Source organism: Lucilia cuprina, chromosome 4 (assembly GCF_022045245.1).
Source record: "Lucilia cuprina isolate Lc7/37 chromosome 4, ASM2204524v1, whole genome shotgun sequence".
NCBI classification, from domain to species: Eukaryota; Metazoa; Arthropoda; class Insecta; order Diptera; family Calliphoridae; genus Lucilia; species Lucilia cuprina.
Window position 1 is genome coordinate 8229736 of NC_060952.1, and position 18494 is coordinate 8248229.

General features: G+C 28.6%; 1 protein-coding gene across 1 annotated transcript in view; it reads right to left on the reverse strand.

Annotated features, from left to right (window-relative positions):
• Positions 1-13637, reverse strand: part of LOC111676448 (dorsal-ventral patterning protein tolloid) — a 55962-nt gene extending 42325 nt beyond the window's left edge. The window contains exon 1 of the mRNA XM_046950146.1: positions 12881-13637. The gene's annotated coding sequence lies outside the window, so the exon portion shown is untranslated. The remainder of the gene's footprint in view (positions 1-12880) is intronic.
• Positions 13638-18494: the final 4857 nt, after the last annotated feature.

Below are 18494 nucleotides of genomic sequence, written 5' to 3' on the forward strand. Positions count from 1 at the left end.
GTTAGCTAGTTAGTTAGTTAGTTAGTTAGTTAGTTAGTTAGTTAGTTAGTTAGTTAGTTAGTTAGTTAGTTAGTTAGTTAGTTAGTTAGTTAGTTAGTTAGTTAGTTAGTTAGTTAGTTAGTTAGTTAGTTAGTTAGTTAGTTAGTTAGTTAGTTAGTAAGTTAGTTGGTTAGTTAGTTAGTTAGTTAGTTAGTTAGTTAGTTAGTTAGTTAGTTAGTTAGTTAGTTAGTTAGTAAGTTAGTTAGTCAGTCAGTCAGTTAGTTAGTTAGTTAGTTAGTTAGTTAATTAATTAGTTCATAGCTTGGCTTCTTTCGCACTGGCCAAATCGATTCCGCCCTAATAAACCTTCATATGTTTTTGTGCCCTTAATATTTATGTTCCTTTTTTTGTACACAATATGTACAAGAGATGTGTTCCTAAGTATGTCTTAATGTCTTGTGATTAGTTTGACTTTTACGACACATATGCATACGGATTATTATTACTTGTTGTAACGAAAATAAAATACACACAAACTCTCTATCTTCAACACATACGGATGTAATCTTTACTACACATACATAAACTTTCATTCACAAAAAATAACAATAATAACAACAGTAGCAACAGCAGCATTTAACAGCAATAGTGACTGTGGATTGTCAAAATAAGGCCTTCACCTTATTTTTGTGAAATGTTGCTACTGCTGTTATTGTTCCTACAACTCCCCCTTGGTATTTCTTGACTAAAGCTTTCGTCTATTTATTGTCTTCCTTCCTTTAGTAAGCCTTCAATCTTTTTTTCTTGAATGAAACAAGCGGAGCAGAACAAAAAAAGTATTATTCCTCTGAAAAAAGAAAATAACAAGAAATATAAATTTCATTCATACAAGTGTCTGCAAGCGTGATGTTACAGCTGTAAGAGTTGTTGTTATATGCTAACACACATACATATATGCAAGGCTAAAAGAGAAAAGGGATGCTTAAACATAAAGAGATTTTTTGATAAAAGTACTTTATTTTTTTTTATTACGCTTTGAACTTGTCCATTGATTAGTTAGTCTAAGGATATTGATTTTTCTGTGGACTAGACTATGTCTTGATCTCTTGTTTAATATGAATACTATGTAGTTTATTAGCTTCTTTGCTGACTAGTCTAGGACTAAACAGCAAAAGTATACATATAACGTCAAATAGTACTTTATTATTTTCGTAACTCTAGGCAGTAAATTGTACTACCAAAAAAGTTACCAACCATCTTCTTCCCTATTTCGGGTTTCTTAATATTTGCATGTATAAAATGTATATTTTAAATAATGTTCTTTTAGTATAGTTTAAAGCAACAAAAACCCTGTTTATAATTCTTTAATTGTTTGTGATCACATGAGCTTTAACCCCTTATGAGGGCAAAGTTTTTGACACATTTTTACAAGAATTTTTAATAGTAAGTTCAAAGGAAAATTATCTTAAAATTTCAATTATGTTTTAGTATTTTTTTTAATTTTTAATTTCTTATTAAACTTTCAATTTAAATTTGTTTTGTTTGCAACATAATTTTTGTTAGTTGTTCAAATACAGCAGCTGGTAACCAGCATGATTTTTGCAATACTATACAATCTTTCTAGCGTATGTTGCTGTTATTGCTGCTTCAGCTTCACTAACAGAGATATTTATTATTATTATTTTTTTTTTTTTTTTGAAACTATAGAGTATTTTTTTCCATTTTATTTTTTTTTTTAATTTTTTGTTCTTATTTTTTAACAATTCCTTGGCTTTGGCTTTTCTCTATACGCTGCTGTTGTTAACACAATGTACCACTTTCTATAGAGCAAGAGCAACAAAAAAAATTCTTAGAAAAGCAGCATTTTTTCATTAGACATTTTGGAATCCTTAAAAGCCTGCAGTGTAAGGATAAGAATATCTGTGTGTTTAAGAAAAGAATAAGTTTGAATGTTGCTGCCACTAGCACTGTTACTGAGTTGTGTTTTTGTTTTTCTTATTTTATTATATAGTACTTGATGTTATTGTTGTTGTTGTTAATGACAACTCATACAAGTTGGTTTCATATTATTTTCGTTTTTTTTTTTTTGTTTCCTCCTACTCAACATCATCATATTTATCATCAAATTTTTTTAATTTTTCTCGAGCTGTTTGTAGTAAAAGTTAAACCCCTCTACTTCAAAATAAAAATGATACACACACTTCAACTACTTAAGGAATGAAAGCAAGTCCTGTTCATTGTAAGACACAATTACACTTACTCACTCAAAAGTGTCCCTGTAGCTCTGAACTTCTTTTTCTTCATATTCAATTTCAATCAAGGTTACATTGTTTGCTTGAAAACCTGTCGGGTTATACTTGCATTTCTACTTATATATAAATAAATCTTTTTTTCTTGCCTTCCCCCCATCCTCACATAATTCACGTTTAAATGTCCCCTTCTTTACCGCAATTAAAAACAATTCAACATTTAACATAAAAAGATTTAAAAAAAATGTCAAACAAAAATTATATTTCTCTAACGAAATTATGCACAGTGGTTTGAGAGCTTTGATTGAGGGGCAGTTAATTAAATTTTAATAATTTCAATTGTGAAAAACATTAGGCAATTGTGTATAGAAGTTAATAAGTTATATACATCCATCATATCGAGTATATAATCTATATATATTCTTAATTATTATTATTATTATTATTAATAATAATAATAATAATAATAATAGTAATCAAGTAGTCTTAAAGCTAGTCAATAGTCTAGTACATAGACTAATCAATAGATTTGGTAAAAGATAAGTTCAAAGAAAAGTTGTCCAAAGAAAAGTTATTGTAGTAGTTGCCGAAAGAATAGTTTAAAGAACAATCTATGTACTAGTCCCTTGATTAATCCATAGACAAGTCCATAAAGTATTCAATAGTCTTGTACATAGACTAGCTACTAGACTATTTACTGTACAAAAAAACTACTAATATTCTCCCACTGTGTGACATTAAAATGTAAGGACACAACAACAAAAAGAAGCTGTCATACAAAAATCAAGGACTTCTTAGTCAAAACTGCACATACACACAAACCCAAACCACCGTACACACACGTACATACATACACATTTAGTCAATTTAACTAAGTACACAAATACACACAAGAAGCACGAAGCAGTTTTTCCTTCAAGCAACAACAACAAAAACCAAATAGAAAATCATCAAAACTAAACGAATGTAGATGCTACTTTTTTTTGTTGTTGTTGGACATTTTTGTTAAAACGATATCTTTTTTATTGTTCAGTCTAGTTATTTCTTTAGATTTGTCTTCTTTTAAACACACATTCATTCATATTTTATGTGCAGAAGGAGAAAGAGAAGAAGTAGAAGGGGGGCGTTGAAACAACATGTGTATCACTGATGAATGTGGTCACTAGTTTGTGGCTGTTAAAATATGCGTTAGTAGTTAGTTTCATTTGCAACAAGAAAAAAATTACAAACATTAAATAAAATAGAAGAAGAAAAAAGGACCTAGACACACACACATACATACAAGATAGGAAAAAACGAAAAACCGTCAAATTTATATAGAAAAAAACTAGAATGTATTTTTTTGAAATGTAATGAACAAAAGAAATGGAAGTTAAAGAAAACAAGAGAAAAAAATGCTGCAAATCACAAACACATGAACAAATTTAAAAGGAAAGAAACCATATTCAAATCCAAACCTACAACAGAAAATATTGCATAATTTTACAATTTAAAGCAAATGAAATGAGATGAGTTGAAATATTTTAAGCATAAATACTTGTACGGATACGCTGAGAAGATAGGACGACTACTACTTGTACTTAGTACATTGCCATGGACTATGGGTCAGAATCTGTTGTCGCTAATTAAAATTATTATGTGTAAGGATGAACAAAAAAAATCAAGTTTATTAAGTTTATTAAGCATGTATAATATTAATTTGGACCTAATTTTAAGAATGTTGTTAGAAAATGTATGCAAAATATGTCCAATAATGTCAGAGATTGCCAATGTCTTCTAAGCCTCCATTAGAGTTATTAACATTCAACTTTTACCTACAATAAATATTCAAATATTTAATATTAGTCTCCCTATAAATAAATTTCATATATAAAATCTATACCCTGACCCAGAGTGCAGTTGTCTGTTAAAATCACTGACAGTTTAAATGACTGAACGAACGAACGAACGAATGAATGAATGCCTGACTAAGTGAGTGAGTGACAGTGAGTATGTGTTTATGTTTCTTTTTCAGTTTGAATAGAAATTTGCTTTAAAAAAGAAAATATAATTTTTGTGTTTCACTTAAACTTAAATGACAATAAATTCAAAATTAAATACCACAACATTTTAGAAAAGTAACAGGATACAAAAAAAATGTACAAGCAGAAAATAAAAGGAAACAAATTTAAAACATATTTTCCAAAACTTTTGCAGTTACAGACAGACTACTTTTTAAGCAACCAACCACATAGACACCCACATACACACACACAATTTATTGTCTGCTTTTAAACTGTATATTAAAATCTCTGAAACATAATTTCTTACCCTTACCACACACTGTCCATGGTTTCTTTTTTTTTTTGTCACTTTCCTGGTGATATAAGTTTTGATTTTTTTTTTTTCTATTCTCATTGCTGTTTTTATTCAATTTTCTTCTAAATGAATAATCTGAAATCAACATTGTCATCAGTAACCATTCTAAGAAACAATGATGATTTCTTCTTTTACTTCTTATCCTACTCCTCCTGCTACTGGCAGCCATTTCCATGTTTTTATCTTGATTATATTTTCATTGATTATTAAATGCATTGTAGTAGTTGTGTGTGTGTGTGCCATAACAATCATACTCCATTAGGGATTTCATCACGTACTAACTCTAGTGGCACATAATATTACGTATATTACGACGAGGGAGCAGAGAGATTAGTACTTGAGGTATTTTCTTTCTTCTTTTTTGTTACAAATCATAACACAGTAATGATTTAAGAAGTCCAGCATATTTTGCTTTACCTTCATGATAAAGTATACAATATAACTAACTAACTAACTAACTTGCTAACTAACTAACTAACTAACTAACTAACGAACTAACTAACTAACGAACTAACTAACTAACTAACTAACTAACTAACTAACTAACTAACGAACTAACTAACTAACTAACTAACTAACTAACTAACTAACTAACTAACTATCTAACGAACTAACGAACTAACTAGCTAACTAACTAACTAACGAACTAACGAACTAACGAACTAACGAACTAACGAACTAACTAACTAACAAACTAACAAACTAACAAACTAACAAACTAACAAACTAACAAACTAACAAACTAACAAACTAACTAACTAACTACCTAACTAAGGGTGTACTACAAATATCGTATGGGGTGATCACAAATGAGGGGCAAGACCAGAAATTTCTTAAATTTATTCCTTCTATTACATGTAGTACGTATTATAGGATTACGATATTTGTTAGAAATTTATAAAAAGCTTTGAGTTCAATTTTATCCGGATTTTACGCTCTTCCTTCCATTTAGTCATTTGGCCTTTCCAACGTACAGCCATAATAATTCTAGAATCTAATAAAAACCCACAAGTTTGATGTTACAAACTAAATGACAAAACCAAAATATGTATGTATGTTGATATAAATAAATGAAGAAACATTTTATTTCTTTCGCTGATGAAATGCAATAAATAATGACTTTTTACATTGAAATCATCATCATCATCATTCAATTGATTTCTACTGACAATGTTCGATGTTGTTGCATCAAGTAGCAACAACCGGCAACTTATCAAACAAACAAACAAACAAGAAAAACTTAAAAGTTACCTGATGACTTTGATTGCATTGAAATCTTAAAACGATTGGCTTTATTGTCTATATCGTTATAGTCCATGGTTGTTGTTATTGTTTTATTTATTTTGTTATTTCTTTTCATTTTAAGTTTAACAAACAACCAGCAATCAAGTTTATTTGTTGCAACAGCTCTCTGCTACACGTACTTAAAGTCAGCAGTACTTGCAATAAATTGATGAACTGTTTCAATTTCTTTTTTATTCTTATATTTTTACTCCATATTCTTACTTCTTGTGAAGTTTTTTTTTACGTATTTATTTATCATAAGGGAGTTAGTGATTAAACAGATATTTACGAGTATTTGTTGAGATAAACAACAGCCACAACATTCACATTAACGACAATAAGTAATAGCAACAGTAGCTGGAGTAGCCTGCTACTTTTCAGAATTCAAAAAAAACAGGACACGTTAAACGTGCCTTATCACTTATTAAGGCTTGAAGCAAAACAAAATATGTGGCACGCACTTTTTTTTATTAATTTGTGTTTGTTGTTGTTTTAAGTATAATGTGATTTTAAATTGTGGTTTTTAAATTTATGCATTTTAAACAGATTTAACCCATTTTGTGTTTTCTTTTAATAAGGGAAAGAGAAAGATATTGAGTCAGATATATGTATTAAGGTTTTTAGATAAAAAAAATTCAATTACTTGGGAAGTGTTGCACAGTGGTATTAAAAGTGTCGATTTTAGTTTATTAAATATAAAGAAGTCTATGGAGCAGTCTATTTAATAGTTTATGATCCAGTCTTTTAATTACACTAAAAACTATCCTAGTTTATGGACTAGACTATTAAATAGTCGACTAATTAGTCTATGAAATATTTGTCCAACTCACAGTCGATTTCATATCGTTGTTGCGTTGTATGTCATACAAATTGTTCAAATAAAATTTTTAGAAAGAAAAACAAATCAATAAAAAAAATTACTACATACAACTATACAACCGTACAACACCGAATTGGACAATTATGTTGATTTGTGTATTGATTAGACGTACTATCTATCTATCTATCTATCTATCTATCTATCTATCTATTTATCTATCTATCTATCTATCTATCTATCTATTTATCTATCTATCTATCTATCTATCTATCTATCTATCTATCTATCTATCTATCTATCTATCTATCTATCTATCTATCTTTCTATCTATCTATCTATCTATCTATCTATCTATCTATCTATCTATCTATCTATTTATCTATCTATCTACCTATCTATCCATCTATCTATCCATCTATCTATCCATCTATCTATCTATCTATCTATCTATCTCTCTATCCATCTATCTATCTATCTATCTATCTATCTATCTATCTATCTATCTATCTATCTATCTATCTATCTATCTATATATATATCTGTCTATCTATATATCTATCTATCTATCTATCTATCTATCTATCTATCTATCTATCTATCTATCTATCTATCTATTTATCTATCTATCTACCTATCTATCCATCTATCTATCTATCTATCTATCTATCTATCTATCTATCTATCTATCTCTCTATCCATCTATCTATCTATCTATATATATATCTGTCTATCTATATATATATATATCTATCTATCTATCTATCTATCTATCTATCTATCTCTCTATCTATCTATCTATCTATCTATCTATCTATCAATCTATCTATCTATCTATCTATCTATCTATCTATCTATCTATCTATCTATCTATCTACCTATCTATCTATTACGTTGGTCTATTGGATCGGTTGCTTTCTATCCTATGGACTAAACAGACGTTTTGCTCGAATCTTTCCATTTTTTGATTATAAGTGTTTTGTATCAAATTAAATTCGGATATTTTAACAATTTTTTTATTGTTATAAACATTTTCTAAAATAACAAATTCCTGAAATTTCAATAATTTTACAATATAAGTATTTAGTAAATACACAAATATTAAATATTAAAAATAATATCTTTAAATACCAGCAGTAGTAATACATATGTATGTACACTGAAAATAATCTATGTCTAATATATATGAAACATGTCGTACATTGAACGAATCTTTCATTGTTTCTCATCTTTCATTGTACTAAATCTTTCATTGTACTAAATATTTTGATATTATGTAAAATAATCTTAGAAAAATTAACTTATATAAACTGTAAACGAAATATTAATTTATGCAAAAATTTTTGTTCATTTTAAAGTAATTTTTCTAAATTTATGTAACATATTATCATACATACGAATTTTAAATTATTTAATGAAAAAAGTTCGAGAATTATAATATACTTTTTCTTAAAATTTATAAAAAGCGATATAGTTTTATTTAATTATAATAAGATTAATATCATTATGCTTTAATTTCAAATACGAAAGGTTTTAAGGGTTTTAATACATAATATTTAGTATTATATACGAAACTTTTGTAAATATTACGAAATATTAAGCATGGATTATGTTCAGTGTATGTATTTACAAACGTACATATGTATGTATGTATGTATGTATGTATGTATGTATGTATGTATGTATGTATGTATGTATGTATGTATGTATGTATGTAGATAGTTGTGAATTTACAAAACAATTTACAATTTATAAATAAATTCATATTTTTGTTTAAACAAACCAACACACACATACCTATGAACGTACATTCACATTTTATTTTTAATTTATAAAAAATTCCATATTGTTTTTGCATAAAAAAGAACGAATAATAAATAATTGTCATGTTTACTAACAATCCAGTGCATGCATAAATCTATGCAAACAAATGTATTAAATACAGGCATATATCCCACATCCAATATACCGATAGTTTTCAAAAGGAGTCAAGGAGTATAATTAAAAAAAGGCGATTGAAAAGGAGGCTTAAAACTTACAGCCAATCGTCTCTGTGTCGTCTCTCCATCTGTTTTTACATTACTTAAAGCTTATGTACTCTTAGTAATGAGAGAGAATGTCAGTAATTACTTACATAACTGTCCCTTTGTAATGTAGATAGTAGACTCTTTAAATACTATTCTAAGTAATATAATTTAATGTAATGTATCACACCAGAAACAAAAAGATACATAAAAAAATTATCTTCGTTTTGAGGTTTTACATGTAAGCACCACTTAGGACCTCGTTGCTGATCATATACTCCCTATATCGCAGGAGAGTAAAAAATAAGTTCTCCTACTGGTTTTTATCGTTTTTATACATGTGTAAGCATACATGCTTGTGCAATTAAGAGTGCAAGAAAGCTCATAAAAAAGCCTTTTACCGATCAGGGATATAGTCCATAATATTAGCAAGGGAGTAGTTTTGGAATTACTTTAATGTACCGCATGGATGGATTACATGATCTTTACCTAGGACATAGGAGTCTTAAATAGAGTATGTTTTCAATATGTATCGATTAGATTTGAATTGAAATTTTTTGAGTTAGATTCTTTTCATACTACCACCCCAAACTGTAGAGTCCCTTAATTTATTGTAAAATATGCATCTATGCGAATGTGTGTGTATATGTATGTTTGTTTATAAGCGTATGCAAAATATTCCCAATTTTTGAAGGGGCCAGTCACATTAAACTGCCGGGTCTATAAATTTAGTGTAAAATATGCATCTATGCGAATGTATGTATGTGTGTATGTAACAGTGCACAAACACATACATATGTAAATCTGCATATATTATTATTATAAAAACAACTAACAAAAACAATACACAACAATGAGTATGAAAATTTATTCCGGTTCCAGTAAAACATAAAAATCTTCTAAGAGAGAGAAAAAAACGAATAAATTCTTTGTTTTTGTTATTTTCATTTTAAGTTTTTTGTTTATAAAATTTATTATGATACATTTTGATTATAGGTACATACCACACACACCCATCACACATAAATAGAGCACAATATTTAATATTATCATTATTATACTCAAAACACTCACTCTGTGTGTGTCTGTCTGTATGTCTGTCACTCACTTGATCTCCCACACACAATGCACAATCAGTGACACACAAACGCATACACAAAGGTATACAAAAACACGTACATAATAATTGCACTCTTAAACTAAAACTAAACTTGAGCTCTTCTCCTTCTTTAAACTTTTATAAAGCCGCAAAATAATAATCGTAATAAAAAAAGAAAAATCATTATAAATGCCATATAAAATGACGACAACAAAAACAACGATGTCAACAGAATAATTTGTTTTCTTTTATTTTGTTTAAGCAAAATAAAAATCCAAGATCAAAGTAATATACATACTAGAAGATACTCAGAAAAGCATACAATACAATCAACAATTGTAGTTGTGCTGTAGAAAAACAAAACAAATTGAAAACTTTTTTTTTACTTTTTCTATTCTAAGAAAACGCATCTAAATTAATGTTTGCAGAAATGTATAGAATTGTATTGAAATAATAAAAAAAAACGCACAAACTAAATGCGAAAAAATTTAATACAAAGAAAAACACTACAACAAAAAACGTGTCGTTGTTATTTATAGATGAAAAAAATACTAAATTGTAAGACGCAGCGACAATATTTCGTATTTCGTATCATAGATTTCGATGGGAGCAAACAATTTATTTTTTAAAATTTTCGAAAAAATTCAATTTTATACATTTATTGAAAACATAAAGAATGACAGCTAGACTTACGTATGGACAGACAGAATGACAGGCAAGCTGAAAGGCAGACGACATAATACTCATACTCACAGTTGAAATAAACAAAATTGTTTTAAAGATAAGCTTTATTTATAATCACCATAATAAACAACTTATACACAAACATACATACACAGTAACTGACAACAGGGTCTTCAATATAAATATTTCTATATGTAACGAACGCATCTTGCACAGTGGCTTGAGAGAGAGATAAAGAAGTTGGGTATTCAAACACGAGTGTAAAGATTACTCTTCGATATACAAGATTTTTTCTAAAACTAATCCAACTATATAGAAAAAACATACTCTAATTAACTTTGAGATATCCAAGATGAGAATCATATATCCATGTATGCATTACATCAGAGTAAAGCCTTATATCCCCGATTGTTAGATCTTACAAGGTTGGCAAAATACAGATTTTCAAAATCGAATCCAACTATATAGAAAAGATATCCAAGATGAGAATCATGTATTTATGCATTACATCAGAATAAAGTCTTATTTACACGGTTGTTAGATCTTACAATGTTGGCAAAAAAACTTATGTCAACTTACAACTTTTGCAACATTGCCATTAATGCTTTTTCTGACAACGTCGCAAAACAAAAATTGTAAGTTGACATTATTGTAAGACTTGTACCAATGTTGTAAAATCTGACAACCGTAATTTTCAAGGAAATAAACATGATCTATGCCTGCATTACTCAGGACAACCTGACGGATCGATAATGTACTCCAATAATACCATGAGGTAAAGTCATTTTATTTTGCGGTGAATTCCTAAAATTATTTCCATGTATATGGAGTTTGACAGCGTCGGTTCTGAGAGAGATTTTGTAAATAAAAGTTAAAAAGTTGGAAAAATTTAAAAAAAAGAATTCGAACAAAGTTTTAAAGAAACAAAAAAAGTTAAAACGTCTACAAGTCGAAAAAAATCGAAAAAAGGTCGAAAATATCTAATATTAAAAAAAATATCCTGAAGCATTCGATTTGTATTTTAACTTTATTCCGGAATATTTTAACTTTTTTTGACAAAAGAAGAGATTTTTTACAAGAGGGCTCAAAGGTGAGAGGTGAAAATATGGGCCTATTCTTATAAATGTTGGTAGAAGAATTCACGTCTTCCACAAAGATATTTATGTAGAATTTAAAAGTGTTATTAGTGTTTATAAGTAAATTTTGAACTTCAAGTCATTTTCTGAAGGGATTTTGTATTGGGGCTAGGGTCAAATCAGGACCGATCAGTACAAAAATCCAATTATCTTCCAATTATCATCCATACGGACGGATATAACTTAATCGACTCAGAAAACGATTCTAAGCCGATTGGTATACTTAAAATGGGTATAGCACGAATTTTTTTGTATGTTACAAACATCAGCACAAACCCAAAATACCCTCCCCACTAAAGTGGTGTAGGGTATAATTACTCCCTTGCGTTGAAAATATTTTCATACAAATTTTTGAAAATATAAAAACAATTTATAGGAAAATTTAAGTGAAAAGGATTTACAAAATAACCCCCTTAATATTTTTTTAATCGTTCATATATTTGATATAGCGTTTTCCGAAGACCCTTTATGTGTTAACAAATTTAAAATAAATCCTTTGTAAAATATGTGTATAAACCCATAAAAGGACCTTTTTAACCTCTGATCCAGCTCACTAAATATGGAGAAATGATATCTTAGAGTGAACTTAATTTTCATTTTCGGTAACCCGTTATTTAACGCCAGCCTAATGTATTTGTAAGCAAAAAATTTACTTTTGAAACCTACAACATATACAGCCTTTAAGCTGTTTTATGATGACTCTTAACTATTCATTTAGGATGTCAAGGTGAAGGTTCGAGCATGAAAATTAATTTTTTGTCTGAGATTCTAAATAAGTGAGTAAAAGAAATTTAAGGTAAATATTTAGTTTTTTTTAACCACTGTGTGGCATTGTATATTGTCAACAATTTATTGATGAATCTGACACAACAAATACGAAAATATGTACCAATATGTACATACAAGTGTATATGTGTGTGCATATATGTGTATAAATGTATGGATGGTTGGTTGGTTGGTTGGTCATAGAACTGATAAGACTTAAATATGAAAAATAACAATAATAAATAAAAATATAATAATACTATCATCATCACAATTCTAGTATCACTAATAGACACACAGATAGAGGTCCATATATATACATACTATATCAAACATACGATCTTCCTTTATTTGTTATTTTGGGAAAAATTATAACAAATTATACTATTTTTATATATAATACATAAATAATTAAACTTAGGCAATTAATAAGGGTTTATTCAAGGGACAATTTCTAAAATTTAGAAATATAAATAATTACTTACCAGTTTTTTTTTTTAATTTAAAGAAGCCACCAAATGTTGAATTATTAACAACAAACAAAATAAAATATGTTATTTTGAAAAGCTGCTTTTATAAAGTCTATAAAATATTACACTAACACTTTTTACACACACGCACACAGTTATAACATTTATTGCAAAAAAAATGTTATACAAAACACTTCCGTTTTCCGTTTTATTTCAACGTTACGTTAGTTTAATCAAACAACAAATCAAAAACACTCACAAACACACTTGAATGCACTGGTTGAAACTAATATAAATTGATTTACTATTTTACCGTTAAATCTTTTTTTTTTCTCTCTTTTCGATAAGTCGTTTTTACCGTTAATAAATCTTTTGTTTTTGTTGTTTTCTTATTGCAATTTATTTTGAAAAAACAATTTCGCGCGCTTCTGTTATTGCAATTTTTTCTCCTATTTTACTCTTATGAATGTCAACAACAACATATAAATTGTTGCTAGTATTAAAGCATTTACGATATTTTATAACTGTTTTTATATGTAAGTGTATTCCTTTGATTGGTATTTGATCGTATTGTTTTTTTTATTATCTGCTAAATACTATTTCGTATTATTCCAATATATTTTTATTTGTTGCTATTTTTTTTCTTATATTTAGTTTTTATATTTCTCACATTTCACTTATTAGATTATTGTGTTCCTCCTGTATTTCAAATAAACAACCGTTACGTTTGGCAGCTCGAACTCAACTGAATTTACTGTTTAGTTTCCATTTACTTTCAACCATTTCAAACGAACGAGAACGTCAGACAGATTTCTACCGAACAGCATCCACAAACAACAGACAACAACCAGAATAAAAAGAAGAATATTTCTTATTGCTGTTGTTGTTTTCCCACAACGTATTTTCCTTGTAAACAACAAAGCATAGAAATATTCATAAGAATATATGTGTGTTTGTGTGTGTGCAGTTGTGTGATGAATATATGTTGCTGATGGATGCTGTCTGTTGCTGTTACAGACAGGGATGGAAAATTTTATGATTTTTGGAATTACTGACGTATATTATATATGTATATACATATGCTTATATTTATGTATGTATATATTAATGGGTCGGTAAGTAAGATGAAGAATTAACAGGAAATCTTATTTTTTAATTTATATTTACTGTAGAGGGAGTAGCCAAACCAAAACAGTCCAATGAAGATTGTGGTTATAATCCCTATCACTACTAACGCTATACCGGTCCTTTGAGGCCCTATGAAAAAACTCCTCAAGATTCTCAGGGTAGAGCAGCCTCTGAAGAGGCGATGAGAGGCAAAACTTCTATTAAGGTTTTGGACGTTGAACGACCGTTTAGGTCGTGAATGTTTAGATGAAGCTGCCAATTAGATAGTAAATTATTTAGTTAGTTAGTTAGTTAGTTAGTTAGTTAGTTAGTTAGTTAGTTAGTTAGTTAGTTAGTTAGTTAGTTAGTTAGTTAGTTAGATAGTTAGTTAGTTAGTTAGTTAGTTAGTTAGTTAGTTAGTTAGTTAGTTAGTTAGTTAGTTAGATAGTTAGTTAGTTAGTTAGTTAGTTAGTTAGTTAGTAAGTTAGTTATTTAGTTAGTTAGTTAGTTAGTTAGTTAGTTAGTTAGTTAGTTAGTTAGTTAGTTAGTTAGTCAGTTAGTTAGTTAGTTAGTTAATTAGTTAGTAAGTTAGTAAGTTAGTAAGTTAGTTAGTTAGTTAGTTAGTTAGTTAGTTAGTTAGTTAGTTAGTTAGTTAGTTAGTTAGTTAGTTAGTTATTTAATTAGATAGTTAGTTAGTTAGTTAGTTAGTTAGTTAGTTAGTTGGCAATGCTTACGTAGTCTATTGCTGACTCTACGGAATTTACCATTTACCAATCTATAGACCACTGCTGAACATTTACAGAAAGTACTCCTTCAACATTTCAATTCCCCATGCCTGGTTACATTTATTAGTCGATGTTGTTATTGCTTATTGTTCTTCTTATTATTAAAACATGTATATGTATCTAGGTAAAGTACAGTGGCTTACAATAAGACCATCATCTTTCGTACACATTTGTATATCAATTTCTCAGAATTTTCTTGATTTATTTTTACGTGAACGTGGGTAAGGGTGTTTGCTGCATTTTTATTGCTGGTAATTTAATGTAAGGTGTCTCTCTTACTTACCCTTAGTCGTATTTTGGGTTTTATGCGGCTTAACGGAAATTCCCTGCATATATATGTCGCACATGTTAGTGTGCCTGGGTAATTGGAAAAACGGTCTTAATATCAATTAGATTTTCTTATAAGACAAATAAAGAGAAATTGTATGAATTTGAAATCTAATAAGTTGGTTGGTTGTTTGGGAGACGTCGCTTTTGTTTAAAATTAGATTTATATCTTGTCGTTAACCCATTGCAGTACTTTTGTGTCATATTAAAATTGAGGAACAAAATGAGTTTCAATTTTTAATAAAGAATTTAAAATAAAACTAAATAAAAAATTAATAGTACTATTTCTTATTATTCGTATTAAGCTGGCTACACACAATAATATTCATTAAAACAATACTTTTTGGAATACTTTTTTCATTCCAAAACACCCTACTCAAACATTGCTTGCACAATCACCGATTTTTCACGTTTTTATGGAGTTGCAAAGATACTGATGTAAATTTCAAATCGTATAGTGTAAAAACAAAATATATTTTCAATTTTACTTCTCTCATAGTGTGTAGGCAGCTTTTGTAGCAATTAAAACAAAACTAATAGAAATAATTCTAATTTCGGAATTTCTCCACATGGAGAGATCAAAATCTTCAGTTTAATCCACATATCGAAACTAATGGATCATGCAAATCCCCTTGCCAGGGACTTGCTGCTATTTGAAGGTCATATACGACAGAGGAGAATGGAAACCTGATCTTGCAAGATAATCAAATAGAGAACTTGTGTTGAAACTGCAATGGCTGGTTTAGGTAAAGATTTTAATAATTATTGTAAATTTTTACTTAAGAAAGATTCAATAAATAAAATTCCAAATTTATTTATTTTAAAATTTTTCTTAAAAAAAATATTATTTTTTAGAACTTTTTTCATATGAAAATTTAAATTTTGGAAAGTCGGAAAAAGTCAAAATAAGTCGGAAAAATAACAATATAATGTTAAATGGCAACATTATAAATTTACGCTTCTGGCAACTTTATAAATTTTTAACTCTGGTCGGAAAAAGTCGAAAATAGTCGGAAAAAGTCGAAAAAAGTCAAAAAGTCGAAAATAAAACGCACATAAAGAAAACAACCCGACGAAAAATAAAACAAACCGTAACAGCTGTTTTATCAAAATAAACATTTTTTTGGTGTGGTGAGTTATTTTTGTTTACAAATATGTGTTTCTGCACGTGGAAAAGACGCAAAAACTCGTTTTCATTATTTACATTTTCAATATGTGTTTAAGCACGTGGAAAAAATTCAAAAAAATTGATTTTCATGATTTACATTAAAAAAAATATTTTTGATCAATTAAAATATGTGTATAAATGTGGAAAGGAACAAATCTGATAAAATATAAATATAACTGGGATTATATCGTTACAGAATGCCTTTTAATAAAAAACATTCAAAAAATGTTACTATGGTCATATATATAAAATGATATATAAGTGCTATCGGACGATCTTGTGCACGATAAAAACCTATATAGAACTTTAAGTTGGAAGTGTGAATAGAAATCGGATGGCATACATTTTTTTCCGGATTTCATCGTTCTAGGGTGTGTACTACAACAACAAACTTTTTTTTTTTTTTACATAAAAAGTTACTATAGCCGTATATATAAAATGATATATAACTGCTATCGGACGATCTTGTGCACGATAAAAACCTATATAGAACTTTAAGTTGGAAGTGTAGAAACCGGATGGCATACATTTTTTCCGGATTTCATCGTTCTAGGGTGTGTACTACAACAACAAACTTTTTTTTTTTACATAAAAAGTTACTATGGCCGTATATATAAAATGATATATAACTGCTATCGGACGATCTTGTGCACGATAAAAACCTATATAGAACTTTAAGTTGGAAGTGTAGAAATGGCATGACATACATTTTTTTCCGGATTTCATCGTTCTAGGGTGTGTACTACAACAACAAACTTTTTTTTACAAAAAATGTAACTATGGCCGTATATATAAAATGATATATAACTGCTATCGGACGATCTTGTGCACGATAAAAACCTATATAGAACTTTAAGTCAGAAGTGTAGAAATCGGATGGCATACATTTTTTTCCGGATTTCATCGTTCTAGGGTGTGTACTACAACAACAAACTTTTTTTTTACAAAAAATGTTACTATAGCCGTATATATAAAATGATATATAACTGCTATCGGACGATCTTGTGCACGATAAAAACCTATATAGAACTTTAAGTTGGAAGTGTAGAAATCGGATGGCATACATTTTTTTTCCGGATTTCATCGTTCTAGGGTGTGTACTACAACAACAAACTTTTTTTTTACAAAAAATGTTACTATAGCCGTATATATAAAATGATATATAACTGCTATCGGACGATCTTGTGCACGATAAAAACCTATATAGAACTTTAAGTTGGAAGTGTAGAAATGGGATGACATACATTTTTTCCGGATTTCATCGTTCTAGGGTGTGTACTACAACAACAAACTTTTTTTTTACAAAAAATGTAACTATGGCCGTATATATAAAATGATATATAACTGCTATTTCTACACTTCCAACTTAAAGTTCTATATAGGTTTTTATCGTGCACAAGATCGTCCGATAGCAGTTATATATCATTTTATATATACGGCTATAGTAACATTTTTTGTAAAAAAAAAAAGTTTGTTGTTGTAGTACACACCCTAGAACGATGAAATCCGGAAAAAAAATGTATGCCATCCGATTTCTACACTTCCAACTTAAAGTTCTATATAGGTTTTTTATCGTGCACAAGATCGTCCGATAGCAGTTATATATCATATTTTATATATACGGCTATAGTAACATTTTTTGTAAAAAAAAAGTTTGTTGTTGTAGTACACACCCTAGAACGATGAAATCCGGAAAAAAATGTATGCCATCCGATTTCTACACTTCCAACTTAAAGTTCTATATAGGTTTTTATCGTGCACAAGATCGTCCGATAGCAGTTATATATCATTTTATATATACGGCTATAGTAACATTTTTTTAAAAAAAAAAGTTTGTTGTTGTAGTACACACCCTAGAACGATGAAATCCGGAAAAAAATGTATGCCATCCGGTTTCTACACTTCCAACTTAAAGTTCTATATAGGTTTTTATCGTGCACAAGATCGTCCGATAGCAGTTATAAATCATTTTATATATATACGGCTATAGTAACATTTTTTGTAAAAAAAAAGTTTGTTGTTGTAGTACACACCCTAGAACGATGAAATCCGGAAAAAAAAATGTATGCCATCCGATTTCTACACTTCCAACTTAAAGTTCTATATAGGTTTTTATCGTGCACAAGATCGTCCGATAGCAGTTATATATCATTTTATATATACGGCTATAGTAACATTTTTTGTAAAAAAAAAGTTTGTTGTTGTAGTACACACCCTAGAACGATGAAATCCGGAAAAAAAT